Below are 16,002 nucleotides of genomic sequence, written 5' to 3' on the forward strand. Positions count from 1 at the left end.
TACAACGAGCTGTTCCCTGACCATGATTCCCCCGTAGATGAAAGTCTGCATCGGGAAGTGTACGCAGTCGGAAAAGGTTCAAAGAGCAGACCTTGGTACGATGATATAGTGAACTATTTAGCTGCTGACATAGAACCCGAAGAGTTGAGAGGGAATACAAGGAAGAAATTTTTAAGAGAAGTTAGGAGATATCACTGGGACGAGCCATATCTCTACAAACATTGCTCTGACGGGATATATTGACGTTGCGTCGCTGAAACTGAAATCCCTGATATTTTATTCCAATGCCATGGATCCGACTACGCTGGACATTTTGCAACCTTTAAAACGGTGTCAAAATTCCTTCAGGCTGGATTCTGGTGGCCGACCATGTTTCACGATGCTCATGCATTCATAGCTCAATGCGACAGATGCCAACAAAGGGGGAAAATCAGTAAAAGATATGAAATGGAACAGAAGTCTATTCTAGAGGTAGAAGTCTTTGATTGTTGGGGAATAGATTTAATGGGTCTTTTCCCTTCTTCGTACGAAAACAAATACATACTAGTCGCTGTTGATTATGTATCAAAATGGGTCGAAGCTGTAGCTTCCCCAACAAATGACACATCTGTAGTTATCAAGCTTTTCAAGAGCATTATTTTTCCAAGATTTGGAGTTCCTAGAATAGTCATAAGCGACGGTGGCTCCCATTTTCTTAACAAAGTTTTTGACGGATTACTCCGGAAGAACGGAGTTCACCACAGAGTTGCTACACCCTACCATCCGCAAACAAGTGGACAAGTAGAAGTCTCAAATCGACAGATCAAAGAAATCTTAGAAAAGACCGTAGGAACTTCTAGGAAAGATTAGTCTGGAAAACTGGACAATGCACTTTGGGCCTACCGAACTGCATACAAAACCCCACTAGGAACAGCCCCATTTCACCTACTCTATGGAAAATCCTGTCACTTACCGGTTGAGCTAGAACATAAGGCATCATGGGCTATAAAATTATTAAATTTTGACATCAAACCAGCTGCCGAAAGGAGACTAATGCAGTTTAACGAGCTGGATGAAATTAGACACTTAGTCTATGAGAGTTCAAAGATCTATAAAGAGAAAACGAAAGCATATCATGATAAAAAGATCATCTCGAGGCATTTCAAACCAAATGATCAAGTGCTGTTATATAACTCTCGGCTTACACTGTTTCCCGGAAAACTCAGATCTCGTTGGTCTGGTCCTTTCACTGTTGTGGATGTCAAACATTATGGAGCCATCACACTTATAAACGATAAAGGAGAAGAATTTACAGTGAATGGTCAAAGAGTGAAACACTATTGGGCTAAACCGCCAATTAGCAGACCTTTAAACTTAGGCCTTCTTCCTGATAATTAGACAGATCAGACCTCGAGTCGAGCTCAAGACTTAAAATAAGCGCTGAATGGGAGGCAACCCATTTCTAATTTTAGGATATTTAGGATTTAGTTTAAATTAAAAAAAAAAATAATAATAATAATAATTAAAAATTATTAAAAAATAAAAATAAAAATCCGAGTAGACGATTATAAAATCACCGATGAGAGCATGTCGATATCGATCGACAGTACATCACCTGCAGCGACCGATGGTAACTCCTTTCCATCGATCAACACTTAACCCGACCAGGTATATCGTTCTAACTTGTTAAATTGTGTACTTATGATTAGTTCTCACCATAACTCCGCCTGGATATACACTGGGGACAGTGTAATCTAAGTCTAGGGGGATTTTTACTGATATCCAGTTTATTGTGAGTCTTATCAAATGTTTTCAAAATAGTTTTATTGAGTCAAGAAAGGAATAATGAACTTATTAGATTTTTGCTTGTTATGTAACCACTCTTTAGCACCATTCTAGACTTACTGATTGCAGATAGTACTAAAGATACTAAAGAGGATCAACCTGTCGACTATTCACACTTGTTGAGATTGTTTGAAGGAACCAAAGATGATCTCCAACACTAAACTTGACACAACTGCTTGTCTTTAGGCTTGATATACATGCGATCGGATTCTTCAAACAAGTCTGGAAGGTAATGTCTTGTGTAGATTTATCACCTTTTCTCTCTCTATTTCGACCCTAGATTTATAAGTAGAGATATTTATTAAAAAAAAAAAAAGAAAAAGAAAAAAAAAAAAAAAAAAAAAAAAAAAATATATATAAATAAAAAAAATATATATATATATATATATAATATGTGTTAGTTAGGTGGAATCCGAACATGACTTGGTGGCTACAACCATTAAGGCTTGCTTCATAAGGATTCCAACAAAAAGAATTCGAACGGGACTTGGTGGCGGCAATCATCAAGGTTCGATTCACATGAATTCTTGGATATAGGTCAAAAAAAGAAGTGAACATGACTTGGTGGCAACAACCATTAAGGCTTGATTCATGGAAGCCTGTCCAATCTTGGTCAATGATCCTGCAATGGAAGCAGACTTTGACTAAAGAGAGAAATTAGTAGAGAGAAATGATAGGAACTAACTTTTACCTGCAGATCCAGATACTTGTTTGAAAATCCTTGCATCTTGTGATCGATACTCCCAAGGTAAAGCCTGCACTTTTATTTATGTTAAGAAATGAGGTTGGTAGAGGGGAATGTCAGACATGATTTGCTAAGTTGTTGGCTAGGTGAATTTGGTTGCTAAGCTAGGATATGGTATAATGTGCTTTTTTGATTAGGACCTCTTAGATGTGGATTTCAATATTGTAGAGGTGATGATTCTAAGTTTTAAATCATGTGAGTTCCTGCTGTTTTCAAACCTCTTTTAGAAAGACTGTCCGTCTGTTTTGCTTGAGGAAAAGCAAAAGAGTAAGTTTGGGGAGTTGATATACCATGAATTTTACCCACTTTCAGCTATGATATATAAGTATTTTAATATATATTTACTACTATATAGAGTCTATTTAGAGTATTTATAGGTTCAAGTACGTTCTGGAGAAATATGGTGATTTTGGAGCCTTTTGAGGTGCAGAACTACACAGATGAATCAGATATTTAGCTATGTATGGAGACTTTCCCACCGTTATATTGAGCCCATCTTTTGACACAAGATATATCTTTGAGTTAGATTTCCAATGCCACCAGTTTGAGGTCAATCAGCATCATGTAGCAGAAGTTATGCCCGCTTTACTGAAGAGTGGTCAGTCTACCTCGCGAGAGGAAGCTGTCGAGGAGATGAAGGACTGTCGATCGATGAAACATCATTGGTATCGGTCGATAGTGATCCCAGAAAACAGCCCAAGCCTGTTTCGTGACCAATTTAGGCCCAGAAGTTACCACATATTACCAATATACCCCTGGACAACCTGAAACCCTATTTTACTGTTTTCTAAGCCATCGTTGACGGCTATGCTTCATACTATTCTAAAGAGAGAGAGAGCTTGGATTGGAGAGAGAGATCTGTACACCTTGAGAGAGGAAAGATCTTGAACTCCCTTTGTTTCTTACTCTATTCTGTTTTTATTTATCTATTAAGTATTATTCAGACCATCATAACTATGTGCTTTATGAATATGTCTGAGTAGTCCTTTCTGTTAGGTTTAGGTTTCTCAATAGGTTGATACATGTAATACTGAATTAAACTGTTGCTAGGGTGTTTAAAACAACATAGTTCTTCATCTAGTTGTTCTTAAAGCTAAGTTTAGGATTGATCACCCTTTAAACTTAGATCTTAGGATTAATTAGGATCAAGCCATTGCTTGACCCAATACCTGAAAATAAACTAGTATGATCTAATTGACTATATACAGATGAGAGTTGATCTAGTGAGTTAGAGAATATAAATCAAACCTGTCCGTAAAGCTTTCTGGAAGAAGTATCGATCGACGCAGCGACAGCTCTGTCGATCGATATTTTGAAAGGTGTATCGATCGATGTTCTTAACGAATCATCGATCGAAACTTTCTCGCGATTAACATACAATAGTTGAAATCCGAGATCCAGATTAGATAATCATATTTATTATATTTTAGTTTGAATTCAAGAACAATTAATATCAATAAACCCTTAAAGACCCAACTTAAGTATTACTTATCTTACCTGAGAACATACCTAAATCTAGCTATTCTCCCAACTGTTAACAACCTCAAAACAAATCAATCGAGCAATAAACTTGCTCACAAATCCATTTACTACTTTAAAACCTATAAACCAATTAATCTAGCCTATTTCAAAGACCATCTATTGTGTAATCCTAGAGTCTCTGTGGATTCGATCCCTAAGTACTACATCTGAACCTCTTATTTGAGAGAGTAATTCACTCCTTAGGGTAATTTGAGTGATATCAACCACCCACCTAATATCGATCGATGCCCATTGCTGGACGTTCCGCCAGGTTGCATAGTTGAGATGGAACCAATTGAGGAGAGAATGCACAAGTCTGAAGCTTCACACCATGCTGTCCATGAACATCTGAGACCACCTATCTGCGCATAAGATGCTGTTGGGTTTCACAAAAGAGTGAAGAGGATATATGACCCTTAGAAGATTGTGGTTCCATGCGATGTGTTTGAAGTTGAATTTCCTATCCCACCAGATAAAGGTGCGCATCTAAGTTCTTACGTTGAGGTGTTGGATGATCATCAGCACATAGAAACTTCTCAGAGAGGGTTGCGATATAGAGATGAAGTCGATAAAGGCCCAACAGAAACATCGTCGATCAACACCGACCGGATACCATCGAACGACACCAAAAAACCGGTATCGATCGACACTACCACTTCTCCATTGATCGACACTGGGCGCATATCAGAGCAGAAGGATTTCGATGTGTGTGGAAATCTTTTTGATGGAGAAACCACCACGCGATCAGACAAGTCTGGGGGGAAAGAAGAGGAGAAATTGGAAGAAGAGGAAAAGGACCAAGGGAGGTTCTCAGCTATCATTGATCCCTCACTTCTCAGATGGTGTCAGGAAATCCAGAGTGCGCAACATATGCTTCTCACATCCATTTGTAAAACTTCGAGCACTCCTTATTGCTGAGATGATAGACAAAGGAGAAGAGTCTGTGGAGGAGGCTTTCACACAAGAATGATAGAGCTTCAGAGAGTAGAAATTGAGACTTCTTTTGGAGCGAGTTCTCATTATCATCCAGACTAAATCAGATCTCCAAAGTCAAGCTAAAAGACTAACAAAGCACTGAGTGGGAGGCAACCCACTATTAGGTAATTTCAATCAGTTTATGTTAGATTGTTACTATTTTTTGCTTTTATTTTTATGTAGGTAAAAAACAAAAAGTGAACAGTAACAACAGTACTGTAGCAGCGCCAAGCGACACTGCAGCAAAAAAAAAATGAGCGACACTATAGCAAGAAAATCGACCGACATTGTAGTAGAAAATCAGGAGTTACTGTAGCTGTGATACTGTAGCAGGGCTACTGTAGCAATCACTGTTCATCGAAAAAAATTGAATTGGTTTTATTAGTTATCTATTACTAACTTTTAGTGTTTTATTTATGTTTGGTAAAAGGAAAAGATCTGAGGAAGACGAGTTTGCACGAGGATCGACGATGGCTGTGCAGCATCGATCGACAGAGCATCACTAGCATCGATCGATCGCCACTTAACTGTGTTGATCGACAGAGCTTCAAGAGTATTGATCACTACTTAACTGTGTTGGTCGGCACTCACATCAAAGTCAGGTATACCGTTTTTCCTTGTTAAATATTGTGCTTATGATTTATTTCCCCACCAATCTTAGAATGTGTAGCACTAGAGATAGTGTTGTTTAAGTCTAGGGGATGTTCAACTAATATTGCGTTTTATTTAGCTATTTAAAAAAAATGAGAAGATCTGAGTAGACGATTTTAAAATCGACCGATGAGAGCATGTCAATATCGATCGACAGTACACCATCTGCAGCGACCAATGGTAATTCCTTTCCATCGATCGACACTTAACCCGGTCAGGTTATCGTTCTTACTTGCTAAATTGTGTACTTATGCTTATGTTATCACCATAACTCCGACTAGATATACATTGGGGACAGTGTAATTTAAGTCTGGGGGGGATGTTTACTGATATTAGTGTGTTCATGAGTCTTATCAAAATGTTTTCAAAAGAGTTTTATTGAGTCAAGAAAGGGATAATGAACTTATTAGATTTTTGCTTGTTATCTAACCACTCTTTAGCACCATTCTAGACTTACTGATTGCAGATAGTACTAAATATACTAAAGTGGATCAACCTGTCAACTATTCACACTTGCTGAGATTGTTTGAAGGAACCAAAACTGACCTCCAACACTAAACCTGACACAACTGCTTGTCTTGGTGCTTGGTATACATGGGATCGGATTCTTCAAACAAGTCTGGAAGGTAAAGCCTTGTGTAGATTTATCACATTTTCTCTCTCTATTTTGACCATAGATTTATAGGTAGAGGTATTTATTTTAAACAAAAAGAAAGGAAAAAAAAAGGAAAAAGAAAGAAAAAGAAAAAAAAAATATATATATATAGTGTTAGTTAGGTGGAATCCAAACATGACTTGGTGGCTACAACCATTAAGGCTTGTTTCATAAGGATTCCAACAAAAAGAATTCGAACGGTACTTGGTAGCGGCAATCATCAAGGTTTGATTCACATGAATTCTTGGATATATGTCAAAAAGAAGTGAACATGACTTGGTGGCAACCACCATTAAGGCTTGATTCATGGAAGTTTGTCCAATCTTGGTCAATGATAATGCAATGGAAGCAGACTTTGACTAAAGAGAGAAATTAGTAGAGAGAAAAGATAGAAACTAACTTTTACCTGCAGATCAAGATACTATTCTTGCATCTTGTGATCGATACTCCCAAGGTAAAGCCTGCACTTTTATTTATGTTAAGAAATGAGGTTTGTAGAGGGGAATGTCAGACATGATTTGCTAAGTTGTTGGCTAGGTGAATTTGGTTGCTAAGTTAAGATATGGTATAATGTGCTTTTGTGATTAGGACTTCTTAGATGTGGATTGCAATATTGCAGAGGTGATGATTCTAATTTTTATACCATAGATTTTACCCACTTTCAGCCATGGTATATAAGTGTTTTAATATATATTTACTACTATATAGAGTCTATTTAGAGTATTTACAGGTTCTGGGACGTTTTGGAGAAATATAGTGATTTTGGAGACTTTTGAGGTGCATAACTGCACAGACGCGTCAGATGTTTAGCTATGGATGGAGACCTTCCCACCGTTAGATTGATCCCATCGTTTTACACAAGATAGAGCTTTGAGTTAGCTTTCTAATGCCACTGGTTTGAGGTCAATCAGCATCCTGTAGCAGAGGTTGTGTCCGTTTTACTGAAGAATAGTCAGTCTGCCTCGCGAGAGGAAGCTGTCGAGGAGATGCAGGACTGTCGATCGATGAAACAGCATTGGCGTCGGTCGACGGTGATGAAAGAATATGGGCTGGGCATATTTTATGACCGACTGAAGCCCAGAAGCAACCACAAATTACCATAATACCCTTGGACGACCTAAAACCCTATTTATGTTATTTCTAAGCCATTGTTGACGGTTAAGCTTTATATTATTCTTGTTCTAGGTTAGGAGAGAAAGGAGGAACTCCTTCAGAGTCCTCCTGGAGCTCCTTTGGTTTCTTTATTGCTTTTATCAGTTTTATATCTATTCTTTCTATGAGTTTCTGTGACAACTTCATGCTTAACTTCATGCTTGAATAGATCCACCTGCTAGGTTTAGGGTTCAAATAGGTTATGAGGGATTAGCCCCAAATATAGAATTGCTAGGTTGTGATATTCGTCAATAGGATGTTCTTACTGCTTGTGTTCTAGAGTCGCGAACTAGAACCCTGATCTTAGAATCATTAGGCACAAGCGATAACTTGGTCTTTTCTCTGAATAGATCCTCATTGAACTAGGATTGCTAGAAACAAGTGATAACTAATCTACGAACCCTAGTGAGTACTTTATCAAACCGCGCCCAAAGCTTGCTTGAAGTCTGTCGATCAATATTCTAATAGAATAATCGATCGACGTCGTGAAAGGTGTATCGATCAATATTCCTCTAGAATCATCGATCGACACTTTCTAATTGATCGATAAACGATAGTTGAGATCATTAGATTTAGTCAATAGACGAATCTAGAAGCGAGAGCTGATCGATTTGTGTTTAATTGTTGAGCTCTTTAATATCTTACATACAACAATTAGTCTCTATATCATTATAATCCTGATTACATAAATAGAAACCCTAGATCTAGTAACCATCCTTCCATCAAACCTCAATCAATCAGCCGAGCAACTGCCTTGCTCACCATTGCAATTTACTATATTTACTGCATTAATAAACTATTAGCCTAGCTTAATCCTATAACTATTAGATCTTTTGTGTGCCCTAGCTATCTGTAGATTCGATCCCTAAGTACTACAACTCGACCTCTTATTTGAGAGAGTATAAATCACTCTTTAGGGTGAATTGTGTGATATAAGGAGTGATATCAATTGGTGTTAGATCTTGATAAAATGAGGAAGTATCCGTGGGGTCTTCATGCTTACGATCTACTACTAGAGTCCATACAGAAAGCAAGGTACAAGTTGAAGAATAACATTTATGTATTGGATGGATTCTCCTATGCCCTACAGATTTGGCTTATGGAGGCGATCTCGGGCATTGGAACTTTGTTGGGTCGAAAGTACAACGAAGGGATAACCAGTGTGAGATGTCAGAATTGGTATGGAAATGGAAATATTTCTTATCATGATATCACTGTTCTAGAGGCTGCACTTGGAAAGGTGAACACAAACATCAAATTTATTTACTTGTTTATATTATAAATACTTATGTTCTTTGCTTTTCTATTTACAGAAAGCGGTCGTGTTTCCATTCATTTCTGATACAGGAAACAATGATGTCATTGCTAATGTGATCTTCAAAAGGAAGAAGGAGAAGAAAGATGAACGAGTTGACAAAATTATTTCCTTAATCAGTGCAAAATTTGAGTGGAGCAAATTCGTCTGGGAAGTCGAGGAAGATATATTGACTCAAGATCAGCTAGATGAGAAAGATGATGTTGCTGTGGAAGATGAAGTAGAAATAATTGAAGATGAAGAACCGATTGAGCCTGTAGTTAAAAGAAGGGTCAAGAGTAAGGCAAAGGATCCCGGTTCTGAATCTAGGAAGAGACAACTACTTTGCCAACATGCGGCAGGACAGAACACATGTCTCCATGATGAAATAAAGACCTTTATTATGAGATTGTTTAACACTTCCTTCAACTCAATGAAAGAAGAGGTCAAAAGCATGTAGATCATGGCTTTGACAAGCTTGACAGTGAGATTGCAAAACTCAAGCAAACAGTGACATCAACTATAATTTCAAGAAACGATGTCCTTGCATCCGAGATACCCCAGCCTTCGACAATACCTAGCCCTCGTCCTAAAAGAAAGGTAAACAGGAAATGAAGTTTTGTTTGTAATATTTTGTAACATGTTGTAATCTTTTAGCTAAGATGTTTCTGTATCAAACACAAGCCTGTAATATTTTGTGCCACTTTTGAATGTATGATATTCCTGGTCGTGTATTAATGTTGTTTTGGGTTGTGTTATTAGCAGGAAGCACTACAAAAAAAAAGACTGAATTATACCAATTAATTTGAATCACAAAAATAAGTGATATTATTTTAAATTACTTATTTCTAAATGAAACAAATATTCATTATTTGGAATCAATTATAGTAATGATGGTATTATTAACTAATATAACATCAACTCATCTAAACTGATATATTTTATATTAATTTGTATCACTTCGCTAAAATTGATATTATTTTTTGACATTTACATCGATTAAATAAATTATGCATATATTATTTTTAGTTAACATTATTTATTAAAATGATACAATATTTACATCAATAAAAACTGATGTTAACAAAAAATATCTAACTGTATTTCATTTAAAATCAGTTTAATAAAGTGATTTTATTTTATGTTAGTCTACATCATTTACATCATTTAATCTATTATAAATTAATTTATATCAATAAAAATTAGCCTAAAACTTCAAAGAAATCAAGATCAGGAGGAGTGGTTACGATTTTTTGGGTTTGATATTGTTGTGGCTTTAAGTTAATTGCATATTTTCTTCCATAACTGTCTCATCTCAACAAAGCATACCTTTCCCCCTCTCTCTCTCTCTCTCTCGATGATTATTGTATCATCACAACTAATTCCAATCCTAAATGATCCATTAAGATAGCAATATTTGTTTTTGCTAATTCCAATCAGATTGCAGCATAGACACACACTCCATTCTCGATGTCATATACTTCAGGTCTTCGTTGTCGTCGTCTTTCCGTCACTGGACACATAGCTTCTGCCACCTAATATGCTATGTACGTTAAACCCTTTTTCTCAATATGTGATTTCTTAATCTGACTAGATCTTCTGAATACTTTGTGATTTCCATTCTCTGAGTTAGTTGATATTTGTTTTGGATTTGGTTTCTTCTAGGAATTAAAATGTGATGTTTATGAGTTGTGGATATATTAATATTTTGCGTTTGATTATAATTCTAACTTTGTTACCTTTTTTAATTGGAAATTTTCAGAGATGGAATCTAAATAAACTGTAGAAATCCCTGATTTTCATGGGAATTTGCATAATGTAACTATCTCCCAGTTGTCTAACATTGATCTAGAGATGGGTACACAAGGGTATTTAAGGAAGACAATTGAAAATCTTACACAAGATTCATATGTGAAAGGATTCGATCCATCCCAAAAAGAAAAATTTGATGACCCAATGGAATGAATAACCCCATTGACTTCATTTAAGACCAAGGAAACTGCACTGCCATTTTTACGGGATATAGATTTACACGAGGATCGTGTAAAATACAATGATTACTCTTTGGTTCTTTTCCCCGAAGAATATTGGGTCAAATTGGTTCAGTGGCCATGCACTTCCAATTGATTTTTTTTTTTTTTTACGTTTTAATAGCAAAGTAGCTAATATCTTTTATATTTATCTCAGGAAACTCCAGATTGGACCTTCTATGTTTACATGTGAGATGTCAGCATATATAGTGGGACCTACGGAGGGTTAAAGAACTATGTGAGAGGATATACATTTGTACTTTATATGTTATTCGTTTTGCTCATGTGTAGAAGGTTAACAAGAACTTTTCAGGAAATTGATGCCATGTTATTTTTATTCCGGGAGAGGGCAACATTGCGACGATGGAAGGCAAACATGGTCGCTTTCATGAGCTGCGTATTCAGTAACCAAATCAAGTGTTCATACTCCACTTTTGTAAAAGACATGAAAAAGTTTAAAGTAGAAGTATTTCTACACGACTACGGGACATGTCAACTTCCTCCTCATGGAAGAACAAGACTAGTGTGGGATGTCGACGTCAGCCGTATGTATGTTCATGTTTTTGTCCACAGTTAGGTAAGTAGCTAAACTCGAGATTGACTAGGGTTAGATCGATTCCAAAGCCTCACAACCATCAACTTTAGCTTCTCAAAGGTTGAACTGCCATCCAAATTCAGTAACCTACCTCTTTTTTCTTCAGCAAGAAAAATCCATCCATTTCTAACCGACGAGTTCCACAAACCACAAGAAGAATAGATATGCATCCTAGTAAAACCTAGATTGACAAAAGAAAGAGGAGAAGAAACAAAGAAGAGATTGTTGAGGAAGACGACTTCCTTTTACGATTTGCAGTCAAATTTTGGTAAAAAAAGTTAAAAAGTTAAAAAAGTAAAGAAAATACTTTCAAGATCTTCAAAATATTTACTAACCGTTTTTAGGCTTAATTTTTGGAATTTTGAAACAAAACATGCAGAAATGAGATTCTACCGGTGAAATGTATATAGATGACATGGTAGAGCCAACGTTCTGCTGATAGTGAAAGAGATAATAGTAGAGTGTAGACATTACCAATAGTGGAGGAAAGAATAAAGTGAAGACGGCATGATCTGCCATCTTTTAGAAAATAGAACAAATATTGGATTGTATTTTCTACGGAGGTAGATGGACGCAAATTTGGCATACTACGTTTTCTAACTTCAGTATAGTTTAGCTTTTTTAGCAGATTCTACCATTTATTTTACCGTAGATGGAAGATCATATCTTCTACCATTTTTAGAGCATTACTGAAATTGCAAAACCAAGCAAAACTTTTCACCATTATATTTTTCATAAGTGCTCATGTATGTTAAGATCATGTTTTGTATTTTTCTTTATTTTTTTGGCTTCTCAATCAACTGATATGAATTTTTGCAAAGTGTAATGGTAGTCATAGTCAAAAACTGCAAAAAGTTGGTTTTGTTCTAAGGAAGTAGCTATAAGTTGTTTATCCTAGTAGCTATAAGTTGTTTCAAATTGGTATCTCGAAAATACCAGAGAAGACTTCCCGATAAGTCTTCTAGGATAAACATGTTAGTTTCACAATTAACTGAATTGTGATGAAATAGGTTTTTAGGGATGATGATATCTATGTAAGTCTGAATGTTTATCCTAGTAGCTATAAGTTGTTTCAAATTATCTATAAGTTGTTTCAAATTAGCAAATTTTCTATTTTCTTCATTTGGTAACTCAAAGTCAAACTGTAAAAAAGTTAAAAAACTAACATGTTTATCCTAGTAGCTATAAGTTGTTTCAAATTAGCAAATTTTCTATTTTCTTCATTTGGTAACTTCTGCTTTCTTAAAGCTCTTAATTTTTTTCCCAAACTAAAACTATCCAACCTCTCTCCAATCTCTTAAAACTTGAAAACACCAAACTTTATATCAATTTATCATTTTTTGTCAAATGTCTTTCTCACTAATTCATTTTCTTTTGCAGGTTTTTTATTACATAGTTCTTATCTTCTACTCCTTTAAAGGTATATCTAAATTCTTGGATATGTTTTTTCATAGGTTCTTTAAAGGTAGTTCTATCTCATCTTCCACTCATTTTCTCTGTTTTGAAGCCATTAAAGGTTTTTGGATTTGCAGGTTTTTCAGATCTAAATCAGACTTTTGAAGACTTCTTAGAAGTCTTCTGGAAGTCTTCTAACATATAATGCGCTAGAAGACAAGGAAGTCTTCTGACAGCGTTTTCTCCAATGTCAAGTGGACTCCAAGCTTGTTTTTGTGGATGAATGATCTATAATACTTTTGTGTATGGTATGTTTTGTGATTCGTATGTGTTCTCTTTTAGTTGTGAATTCTTTTGTAAATTTGAAGAGATATTAATGAATTTTTTTTTGGTAAATATGTTAATGTCTAAAATATTATCTTGCCAAAAGTACTTGACATTATTAAAGTTATTGATACAACTTCAATAGCAAAACACAATATCACAAAAAAATTGTCAAAATTACTACAACTAAGAGAGATGACATCTCAAGAAAACTTAGTCAAATTCACAAGAATCAAACATTGCATAAGCTCAAACATATAACACTTTCACAAGAATCAAACATTGCATAAGTTCAAACATATAACACTTTCACGAGAAGACTTCTTAGAAGACTTCTCGGAAAACATAAATTTCAAGCAGGAAATAAAATATAAGCAGAAAATTTAAGCGGAAAACTCAAATTTTAAGTAAAAATGAAAATTTAAATTTCCTGAAAGTTAAAAAGTATATCTTACGATCTAAGAAGACACATTAAACCATATGACTTGATATTCTTTAAGTTACTTAACACTTTTGAAAGTTAAAAAATATATCTTGAAATTCAAAATACAAGTTTTACAAAAACTAACGTACAAGACTTCCCCATAAGTTTTCTCTCATTAGCTAGAAACATTAATAAACATGAATGTTGGTAATTTCATAATTATTACTAATTAAGTTATGAATTTCATTCAAGAGACCCAATATCGACTAATATATATGAATTAACAAGAAAATCTTAAAAAGTTATTTTACTTTTAGAAAAAATGAAAGTTTATTACACACTGACTTAGAAGACTTCTAGTAAGTCTCCTGCCAGAAGACTTCTAGGAAGTTTTCCATATAGGTCATTTTTGGAATTGAAAATTTATAAAGGAAGACTTCTAGAGAAGTCTACTCTACAACAGACTTCTTTTGAAGTCTTCCTTTGTAAACATTGGCTTACTTTTGTTTTTGAAAAAATTTCGAAAATACCAAAGAAGACTTCCCGATAAGTCTTCTAGGATAAACATGTTAGTTTCACAATTAACTGAATTGTGTTAGAAATTTGACTTTCTCTAGACGACTTACAAGTAAGTCTTCCAAAATCTCGGTGGAAGTCTTCACACTGTTGCTGAAATTCGTTTCAGGTTACTTTTGCCATTAAAAAATAAAACTTAAATATTTAATTTTAACTAGACGACTTCAGACTTACTCAAAAGTCTTCTGTGATAACCAAAAGTTTGACCAGGATCTTGAAATAAAATTCTGGAAAACTTCTGTGTAAGTCATGAAAGTTGTCTAATTAAAATTAAATATTTAAGTTTTATTTTGAAATTGCAAAAGAAACCTTAGACGACTTTCACAAACAGTGAGAAGACTTCCACCGACAGTGAAAAGATTTCCACCGACAGTTGAGAAGACTTTCCAAGAAGTTTTTTAAAGAAAGTCAAATTTCTGACACAACTCGGTCAATTGCAAAACTAACATCTTTATCCGAGGATACTTACCGGTAAGTCTTCTCTAGTATTTTCGAGATTTTTTTTGTTAACAAAGAAAAGTTGGAAGACTTCCAGAGAAGTGTTCTCTAAAAAACACACATAAAGTCAATTTCAAAACTAACCTCTGCATTGACTAGAATACTTTCGTATAAGTCTTCCACGAACAGAAGACTTATACAAAAGTCTTCTTGGCGAACAGATCTGGAATTTCTTTTGGATTTTATACATTCAACCAGTGAAATAAATTGATTAGCTTCTCCAAGCACATATAAGTTCAACACGAAAGCGACCCACTTGTTAATGACCAAGAATCATAAGCTTCAATGGCTTTATGAACCTTTAAAAGTTTAGAATCAAAATCTTGTGTTTTTTGGATGAATACAGAGAAAGTGAAAGAGATGTTGTTTCAGTGCATAAGAAATGAGATATGAGGAGTGAAAATTAATTTTTAGGTGTATTAAGAGCTTCAAATGGGTTGGTCATGGTGGTTGGTGTATTCATGACAATGACAATATTGTAAATACTTGATGAAGATGAGGATGATAAAGTAAAATATTCATTTTAGAAAAAATAAGAATGACATTTTCGTGAATAATTCGAACTTTTGGGTGAATAGGTCAAATGAAAGTTCCAAAGAATCATGAGTTAGTGTCGTGTTTGACTTTGAGTTTTGAGTCATTTTTGAAAAAAACCCATAAAATATTACCAAATCTTATAATAATCCAAAACTTCTTTTAACAAAAATTAAATACGAAACATTCAGACTTATATAGATATCATCAACCCTAAAAACCTATTTCATCACATTTCTACAGCAAAAAAATATGTTGGCTGTTATGAGGATCACTAAACTCATTAATGCCAAAATATTTCCTTATTTAACTTTTATGGATACATACCCGTATGTAGGGGTGTTCAATCCGGATATCGGTTCGGTTTCGGTTCGGTTTTTTCGGTTATTCGGTATTTCGGTTAGTAAAATATAACTACCATTCTAAATCCATATTTACTTCGGTTCGGTTCGGTTTATATACTGTCGGTTTTCGGTTTATTCGGTTTTATACCAAAAAACATAATTCTTTATTTTGGGATCATATTATATGAATTTTAGAGTCTTGTTGTCAACACATTCATTTATTAAAAAATATTATAAGTTTAAATAAAAGAAAAAAAATAAAAAATGTTTCTATCATCTAATAAAATAATCAAATCTATAATTAAAATCAAAGCTCAAAATTTTGATAATAAAAATAAAAAATAAAAAATAAAACAGAAGCACGAAGCACAAAAAATAAGTTATTATATTCTTTCATATTTAGCGTTCATCAAAGTCATGTTTCTTCTATTAAACACGAAACTCTATTCGTTTATAGATAAAAAA

At 34.7% G+C, this 16,002-nt stretch overlaps 1 long non-coding RNA gene across 1 annotated transcript; it reads left to right on the forward strand.

The window, feature by feature from the left end:
- The first annotated feature begins 7,550 nt into the window (after positions 1-7,550).
- Positions 7,551-13,508, forward strand: LOC125590202. The gene is made up of 3 exons (XR_007326410.1): positions 7,551-10,364; positions 11,005-11,085; positions 11,161-13,508. It is a non-coding gene; the product is annotated as an uncharacterized LOC125590202 (long non-coding RNA).
- The last annotated feature ends 2,494 nt before the right edge of the window (positions 13,509-16,002 follow it).

Source organism: Brassica napus, chromosome C7, assembly GCF_020379485.1.
Source record: "Brassica napus cultivar Da-Ae chromosome C7, Da-Ae, whole genome shotgun sequence".
In the NCBI taxonomy this organism is placed as follows: domain Eukaryota; kingdom Viridiplantae; phylum Streptophyta; class Magnoliopsida; order Brassicales; family Brassicaceae; genus Brassica; species Brassica napus.